At 45.4% G+C, this 9235-nt stretch overlaps 1 pseudogene; it reads right to left on the reverse strand.

The window, feature by feature from the left end:
* Positions 1–5046: 5046 nt before the first annotated feature.
* On the reverse strand, positions 5047–5926 carry LOC132490895 (transmembrane epididymal protein 1-like; annotated as a pseudogene).
* Positions 5927–9235: the final 3309 nt, after the last annotated feature.

Genomic DNA, 9235 nt, shown 5'->3' on the forward strand with positions numbered 1-9235 from the left:
AAAAAGCATCAGTTATGCCTTGATTGGAGGCTGCTGGCATAGGGAGGCTGCAGGCTGGCTAACTAGAAGTGGGGCATCATGTGGTTGTTTAGGGACGCATATTTGGCTTTCTTTGGTTGGCCCTAAGTTGGAAGCAGGGCAGAAATTAGGGAAGCTGTTAGTTATTAATCAGGTCCTTCCCATTTTGGGTCAGTTGTTACAGGGGTTGTTATTTGGCTACCTGGACTGGTTAGTAGTGAGCGATAGCTGACTTTCTACAGGTCTGATTTATAGACAGCAGGCTGGCTTCCTGGGCTGGTTGCTGCAGATCGTGGGTCAGAGTTTTATTTTTATATATGGTCTGGTCATGGCGCATATGTATATTCAGAATCTCAAGCTAATATGTATTGAGCAGCTACTGTACACCATACTGTGTATTAAGTGTTGTTTATGCAGAACCTTATTTATTTCTCACAGTACCTCTGTGGGGTAGGTATTACTATGTCTGCTTAACCCTGATCACTTCCTCCTTTGAAGCTAATGTTAGTCACATTTTCTGTTTTCTGGCCATCCTTGATAACTTACCACCTCCCCCTCCTCCAAATTTGCCGCAGACTGGGCTCTGGGTTCTTCTCCAGCCCAACGTTGCCATCTTCCAAGCATGTCAATATCCTTACTCAGTTCCTTCCCACAGCACTAGACTCCCAGTTCTGGATTTCCTTATCTTCAGTGACTTCACCTGCAACACTTTTCAGTCAGCCACGCCTTGGTCATCAGGCACATCAGTCATCTTCAGCAGGAAAGGCCTCATCTCTGATATATAAACCCTAACCCTACCATCCAACCTCTTAGTGTAGTTGAAATACATTCTACCCTTTTAGCCCTGCCAGGCAGTAATTAATTCTGGGTAAGAGCATTATGGTAGATTTCAAAATACTTTAAACTACTTTTTGTTATTTTCTAAGATGTCTAAAATATGTAACATGAAAAAGAAAAAAAAGCCTCTAAGCATTATTTTTTTAATTTAAAAACAAGTGTCACCTACCTGCACACCCATCACTCTATCATTCTCCTTCTGGAGGATACAGGGAAGGGATAAAGTCCATAGAACATTATTTAGTTGTAGTCACACTGCAGTCAGAGCCAATAATGATGGAGTTCATTTAAAATGAAGTTACTGTTATTCTTTTGGAAGGTCTCCAACAATCATGACAAACACAGTTGACATAAATCATGTTTGAGTAGCCATGTTCCATTATGTTGAGTATGATGGTTAATTAACTTGGCTGGGCCACGGTACTCAGTTGTTTGGTCAAACACCAGTCTAGATGTTGCTATGAAGGTTTTTTTTTTTATGAGGTATTTAAATATATATATATATATATATATATATATATATATATATATATATATTTGTCTGTGCTGAGTCTTTTTTTTAAATAAATAAATTTATTTATTTTATCTTTGGCTGCGTTGGGTGTTCGTTGCTGCGTGTGGGCTTTCTCTAGTTGCAGCAAGTGGGGGCTACTCTTCGTTGTGGTGCGCAGGCTTCTCATTGTGATGGCTTCTCTTGTTGCGGAGCATGGGCTCTAGGTTCATGGGTTTCAGTCGTTGTGGCACGTGGGCTCAGTAGTTGTGGCTCATGGGCTCTAGAGCACAGGCTCAGTAGTTGTGGTGCATGGGCTTAGTTGCTCCACAGCATGTGGGATCTTCCCAGACCAGGGCTCAAACGTGTGTCCCCTGCATTGGCAGGCGAATTCTTAACCACTGCGCCACCAGGGAAGCCCGCTGTGCTGAGTCTTAGTTGCTGCATGTGGGATCTTCCTTGCGGCATGTGGGATCTTTTTTTTTTTTGAGTTGTGGCATGTGGGATCTAGTTCCCAGACCAGGGATTGAACCGGGGCCCCCTGCATTGGGAGCGTGGAGTCTTACCCACTGGACCACCAGGGAAATCCCTGAGAAGGTATTTTTAACAAATGTGATTAACATTTAAATTAATGTACTTTGAATATGCAGATTACTCTCCATAGTGTAGGTGGGCCTCATCCAGTCAGTTGAAAGCCTTAAAAGAAAAGTCTGCGGTGTCCTGAGGAGGAAGGAATTCTGCCTCCAGACTGCCTTCAGACTCAAGATGGCAACATCAACTCTCCCCTGGGTCTCCAGCCTGCTGGTGTGCCCTGAAGATTTTGGACTTGCCAGTCCTCACAATTTCATGAGTCCATTCCTTAAATTCTCTGTCTGTCTATCCACATCCTATTGGTTCTGATTCTCTAGAGAGCCATGACTGATTCGCTGGGCGAGGGCCAGATGTGCAGGACAAGAATTCCGGCACACAGCACAAATGAAGATAAACAGGACCCACCTCTGTAAATTACTTCCCACCTCTCTCCTAGCCATCAGTTTTCTGCACCTCTAATTCCTCCTCTTTAAGTCAGGCCCAGCATCTGATAAGACTTATTTACATTTGTTGACTGAGGGATTCTACTTTAGCAGGTGGTTCTCAGCCAGTGTGTGATGTCATCAGCATTTTAAGCTTCTTGTTTCCAAGCTGAAGAAGGAAGAGTCTTACCATTATCCTTGAATAAAGGATGGTCTACTAACAGGGAAGGAGATGTGTTTATCATAAGGCATCCTGAAAGTAAATCTGTGTTAAGTCTTCAGGGAGAGGGTGCAGCCAGACTTTATGGAGAAAAAAAGAATACAGAAATATCTAACTTTTGCTATTTTTCAGTGATAAGCGATCATATGGACCCCTTGCTATGGCCTCTCCCAGGGCTTTGGACGGAAGATATAAAGTGAGGGGCCCTGGGAATTCCCTGGCAGTCCAGTGGTTAGGACTCGGTGCTTTCACTGCTGGGGGCGCACAAGCCGCCGGTAAAGCTGGCTCTGTTTCTGGGCTTTTTAGGGTGGGGACAGGAAGAAGGGTGCTGACCTTTCCTTAGGTTGATTCCTGCTTTGCTGGGGAGGAAAGCTGAGGCTGGCCTGGTTCCAGCTGCTGGAGGAAGACATGTCTCTTCCTTAGACCCAGAGTGTCGCTCCTCTGCCAGCCCAGCCCATGTGACTTGCCAGACCCTTGCCCCACTTCCATCCTTTCCCTTGCTCCCCTTCTTTACTTTAACCCCTGTCCTACTGTTTCCAGGGCCTGTTTCCACACTCTAGCACCCTGCTTCTTTAGGGAGTGTCCAGGCATATGTCAGAGGACAATGTGCAGCCCATCTTGCCCTCCATCTGCAAATGCAAATCCCTCTCTGTGCTTCATAGAGATTTTTTATCTCTGAGGACAGCATCTCTGACTGCGTGTGCCATGGCAGAATTGCCACGGCTTCATGTGTGGGCACTGTTCTCTGTGGTCCTTTGTCCACATCTATGGCCAGCATCTCCTCCCGTCTTCCTGCATCTTCAGACTTCCAAATGCTGCGTTTATCATCTCACATAAGCAGACACATGTTATCAGAAGCAGTTTTCTAATTGTACCCGGGGATAAGTATTTTTATATAGTTTGCTTTCATATATTTCACTGAGTATGTGAATTTGTTAGCACCTCCTCTCCTCATTCTGGGAGGAACTCAGTGACTGGCTGGAAAGGTCTGCAGGTTCCAGGGGCTGCAGTTTCCCTCTTGGCTCCGAGTCCCTGCATCTTCAGAACCACTGAGGCCATCTGTGCCCCATGTTTCATGGCGGTTCTTCCCCTTCTGCTCCCACCACCTGAAATCTGGGCCCTTTCTTTGATCTTGCCCCAGAATCACTCACACAAGACACATGTACGTGTATCATAAGACTTTACTGAAAGACTCTGCATAAGCAATGGAGTTGTTTTATGTCACAGCAGAACCCAAACAACTTAAAATTATACAAATATAATCCTTGTTTCTTACACCCACCTTTGGGAATTCCTCCCTTGCCTCCTTTCTCCCCAGACTTGAGCCCTGCTAAACTGATTGCCACCCCCTTTCCCCTCATCCCTTACTCCCTCAGGCAGAAGTAGCCTCGTCCAGTTTAGATTAAAAAACAGTAACAACAAAACCAGCTCTTCACTCTGTATGACAGACTCTAGGTCTATCCACCTCATTACAAATAACTCAGTTTCGTTTCTTTTTATGGCTGAGTAATATTCCATTGTATATATGTGCCACATCTTCTTTAGAAAGGGAAAGACAAATACCGTATGCTAACACATATATATGGAATTTAAGGAAAAAAATGTTATGAAGAACCTAGGGGTAAAACAAGAATAAAGACACAGACCTACTTGAGAATGGACTTGAGGATATGGGGAGGGGGAAGGGTAAGCTATGACAAAGCGAAAGAGAGGCATGGACATATATACACTACCAAACCTAAGGTAGATAGATAGTGGGAAGCAGCCGCATAGCACGGGGAGATCAGCTCGGTGCTTTGTGACCACCTGGAGGGGTGGGATAGGGAGGGTGGGAGGGAGGGAGATGCAAGAGGGAAGGGATGTGGGAACAGATGTATATGTATGACTGATTCACTTTGTTATAAAGCAGAAACTAATAAAAAAAAAAAGAAAGAAAAAAAAACAGCTCTTCTTCCTGTTACACTTAGTGTGAATAAAAAACAGAGAGAAATGAAGAAAACAGAAGTCCTCACCACGATGTGAAAACAGAGTCCCTTCCCTTTCACACATTTCACCACTTCAGCCGCCGCCGGCACACACGTGCACACGCTAAGCCAGCCCCGCTTCACACACACAGAGCCCTGCTGAGTCCCCAGAGACCCTCCATCTCTCTCTGTTCCCTCATTTCATTTCTTCCTCTTGGATCCCAAAAGCTGTCAATGAAAAATACTACTCCTGTTCTCACTTCATGTAAGTCCATGGTTAGGAACCATACTGAATAGCGAGACAGGAAAGAAACAGGCCTGGAGAGAACAGAGAGATAGATAGCAGGAATCCTAGGAGCTGGAAGGTTCATTTAGGAACAAGGAAGGGGACCCCTGTGATGGAAAGCCACATTGCAGATCCCAGGACATTTCTGCGCTAGGCACACAGGGGGCATCCTCAAAACTCTCATTACAAAGGGTGCAGCACAGGGACAGATTCTATACCTAGACACCCCCTTCTCGTAGTTGGGCCCCTGCCCAGAGCTTCTCAAGCTCTTCACTGCCCTCGCCTATGGATCACAGGTGGTACATGGCACCTGGGACCTTTCTCCAGGAGGAGAAGCGATCATGCCAGAGGCTGCAGAGGTCATAGATGGCGGCCAGCAAGGCAGCCCCTAGGGCCAGGTGCCAGCAGAAGAAGATGGTGAGGAAGGCGAGGTCCATGGGGTTTTCCCCTCTCCAGGGCTGCCCAGAGGGAGGCGTGTACATCAGGATGCTTAGCTGCATCAGCCAGCTGCTGAGCACCAGCCCCATCCAAGTCTTGAGTACCCAGAGCTGGGGCTGGCTGGGGACCGAGATCTCGATGATGAGCACCAGGCTGACCAGGAAGGCAGGCACTGTGAACAGCGTGTGCACATGGGTCTCCAGGGCACCCTTGTGCTCAGTGTGGGTCACCACCAGCAGCACCAGTGCACAGAAGGCCAGAGCCTCGGCTGCCTGCTCCAGCTTCACATGCCTGGCGTGCCTGGCTCGTGGTGTCCACCACGCCACTGAGGAGGAAGGACCCATATGTGGTGAAGTGCCACCACTCGTCCTTGAACGTGAACTGTCGCTGAGGGGCCTCCCAGTCCACCATCATCAGCCACTTTGTTCCTGGCGGGTAGAAGACCTCGGGGAAGATGAGAATCAGGTAGAAAACCACCTTCCCCACTCCTTCCACAGGGACCAGCTGCCACCACCTGTGCCCTCGCTTCTCCCTTGGGGACAGAGGGGCTTTGAGGAACCTCTGTCCCTGTAGCAGGGCCAAAGACACCAGCACCAGTTAGTAGAGTGAGAAGAAGAAGAAGAAGATCCCTGCTACCAGGTGTCCCCCGAGGGTTCCCATGGTCTCAGTGTGTATGTCAGGGCCACCAGGGCGACAGCGGGAGATGAGCAGCAACCTCGCAGGCACCCCTCACAAGCAAGAGTGGCTGCTTTTGAACAGTGGGGAGATCTGCCCGATCCAGCCCCACCCATGCTTCCCACACAGGGAAAGGTGTCCAAAGCATCTGAGTCACTCCTGGGTGGGACCTCTTTCGGAGGCGTGATGGTGTGTGTGCGTTGCACCACACTCTGTTCCTTACTTAGATGCTAGGCCTGGGATTTCAACCTCTGCCCCTCACTGCAGACACTGATTTGCCCTTTCTCTCACAGGCTCTGCCCCACCCCTCCACAAGGAGAGGGGAGGGAAAGAGTTAGGTGCTCCAAGAAAGAGGCCTCTCTTCCACTGACGGTCTCTTGGTGCCAGGCACATTACATAATTTTTTCTCATTTAACTCCATCAACATTGGGAGATTGGGATTGACATATATACACTACTGTGTATAAAATAGACAACTAATGAGAACCTACTGTATAGCACAGGGAACTCTACTCAATGCTCTGTGGTGACCTAAATGGGAAGGAAATCCAAAAATGAGGGAATATATGTATACATATAGCTGATTCACTTTGCTGTACAGCAGAAACTAACACAACATTGTAAAGCAACTATACTCCAATAAAAATTAATTAAAAAAATCCCTCAACAACTCTATAAGGAAGTTACTGCTAAACAAATTTTACAGGTGACATGAAGGCTCGGGGTGGGGGAAGGGACATGCATGAGGTCCCTTCTAGCAGTCAGCACAGCAGAGGCTGGATGAGGACCGGGTCTATTCATTTATCTGCACAGTGACTGAATTTCAGCTCCAACATTTGCAACTCACATGACTGCGAGCAAGTTACTTTGTCTTCTTGAGACTTGGTTTCCTGATCTGTAGAATGGGAATAATAATTACTTCCTAGGTTTGTTGTGAGGATTAAATATAGACATACCTTATTTTATTGCACTTTATCAGGCTTTGTGGATATTGTGTTTTTTAAAAAAACTAAAGATCTGTGGCAACCCTGCATCAAGCTAGTCTATTGGTGCCATTTTTCCAACAGCATTTGTTCCCTTCGTGCCTCTGTGTCACATTTTGGTAATTTTCACAATATTTCAAACTTTTTGTTATTATTATGTCTGTGATCACCGATCTTTGGTGTTGCTATTGTAATTGTTTCAGTGATTTTTAGTAATAAAGTATTTTTAAATTAGGGTATGTATATTTTTTTTAGACATAATGTTATTGCACACTTAATAGACTACAGTATAGTGCAAGCATAACTATTTTTGTTTTTCGGCCGCCATGCAGCATGTGGGATCTTATTTCCCCGACGAACGAACATGTGTCCCCGGCAGTGGGAGCGCAGAGTCTTAACCACTGTACCACCATGGAAGTCCCAAGCATAACTTTTATATACACTGGGAAACCAAAAAATTTCCATGACTCATTTTATTGTGTTATTCACTTTACTGTGGTAGTCTGGAACCAAACCTGCAATATGTCTGGGGTATCCCTGTAGAATAATGTATGTAGAGTGTCTGATACATAATAAATACTCAAAAAATGACAGTGATTATTAGTAATTTTGCTATTGTTATTACTAATATTCCTTGCTAAATTCCTATGATGCTGAAGTTGTCCAAGTATTCCTATGAATGATACCAAAGCAGGGATCATAAAGAAAAAAGTGAAAAGCTTAATTATATGTAAATTTTTAAAGTTTTTATTAATAGAAATTAAACATTAGAATTAATAATTTATTTATATATTAAAGTTACTGTTAAAAAACCAATTTCAAGAGAAAAACAAACTGATCTAATTGGTTTATCGTGTTGTTCAAGTCCTCTGTTTCCTTACCTATCTTCTTTCTGCTGTTTCTCTCCATGTGCATGCACTGAGGAAAGGACATGTGAGCACACAGTGAGAAGGTGCCTGTCTGTGAGTCAGGAAGAAGACGCTTATCAGAACCCAACCATCTGGACTTCCCTGGTGGTCCAGTGGTTAAGACTCTGCACTTCCACTGCAGGGAGCACGGGTTCTATCCCCAGTCAGGGAAATAAGATCCTGCATGCCATGCGGTGCGTCCAAAATAAAACAAACAAAAACCCAACCATCTTGGCATGCTGGTCTCAGATTTCCAGCCTACAAAACGTGAGAAAAGAACACTTGTTGTTTAAGCCACCCAGGCTATGGTATTCATTAAAGCAGACTGAGCTAAGACAGAATTTTGGTACTGTGAGGTGGGATGCTGCTGTAAAAAATACCTAAAAATGTGGAAGCATCTTTGCAACAGGATAATGGGTAGAGGCTGGGAGAGTTTGGAGGTGCATGCTAGAAAAGATCAAGATTGCCATGAACAAGCAGTTAAAGGTGATTGAGCTGAGGGCCTACAAGGAAAAGAGGAGAGCTATAGAGAAATGTCCATCTTCTTAGAGAAAGCACAAATAGTCATGAACAGAATGTTGGTAGAAATATGGGCTATAAAGCCTGTTCTGGTGAAGTCTCAGATCATGTTATAAGACAATGGAGAAAAAGTGATAAATTTTATAAAAATGGCAAAGAACTCGGCACAATTATGTTCATGTTTTAGTGTTTTGTGGAAGGTAGAACTTGTGAGAAATGAAAATACATGTTTAATTGAGGCGATTTCTAAGCAAAGTGTTGAAGGAGAGGCTTGGTGCCTCCTGATTGCGTATAATAAACTGTGAAAAGAGAGGAATGCACTGAAGAAGCAATTGTTAAGCAGAAAATATCCTGAGAGCTTCCCTGGTGGTGCAGTGGTTAAGAATCTGCCTGCCAACACAGGGGACACGGGTTTGAGCCCTGGTCCAGGAGGATCCCACATGCCGCGGAGCAACTAATCCCGTGCACCACAACTACCAAGCCTGCACTCTAGAGCCTGCGAGCCACAACTACTGAGCCCACACGCCACAACTACTGAAGCCCGCTGTGCCTAGAGCCTGTGCTCAACAACAAAGAGAGACCATTGCAATGAGAGGCCTGCGCATCGCAGCAAAGAATGGCCCCCACTGGCTGCACCTAGAGAGGGCCTGTGCACAGCAACGAAGACCCAATGCAGCCAAAAAAAAAAAAAAAAAAAAAAGACCGGTTTTGAAAATTCTCACCCTGTCCATATTGCAAAAAATGAGAAAGTTTTTCTGAAGAGAACAGTAAGGTGGGGCCCAACAACCCTTTGATAAGGGGATTAGTATGGGAATGGACTACAGACCTAATTAGCCACTCCATCAGCAACACTGCCAGTTTCAACCCAAAGGAATGGAGCTCAG

The sequence above is a fragment of the Mesoplodon densirostris genome, chromosome 5 (genome assembly GCF_025265405.1).
Source record: "Mesoplodon densirostris isolate mMesDen1 chromosome 5, mMesDen1 primary haplotype, whole genome shotgun sequence".
NCBI classification, from domain to species: Eukaryota; Metazoa; Chordata; class Mammalia; order Artiodactyla; family Ziphiidae; genus Mesoplodon; species Mesoplodon densirostris.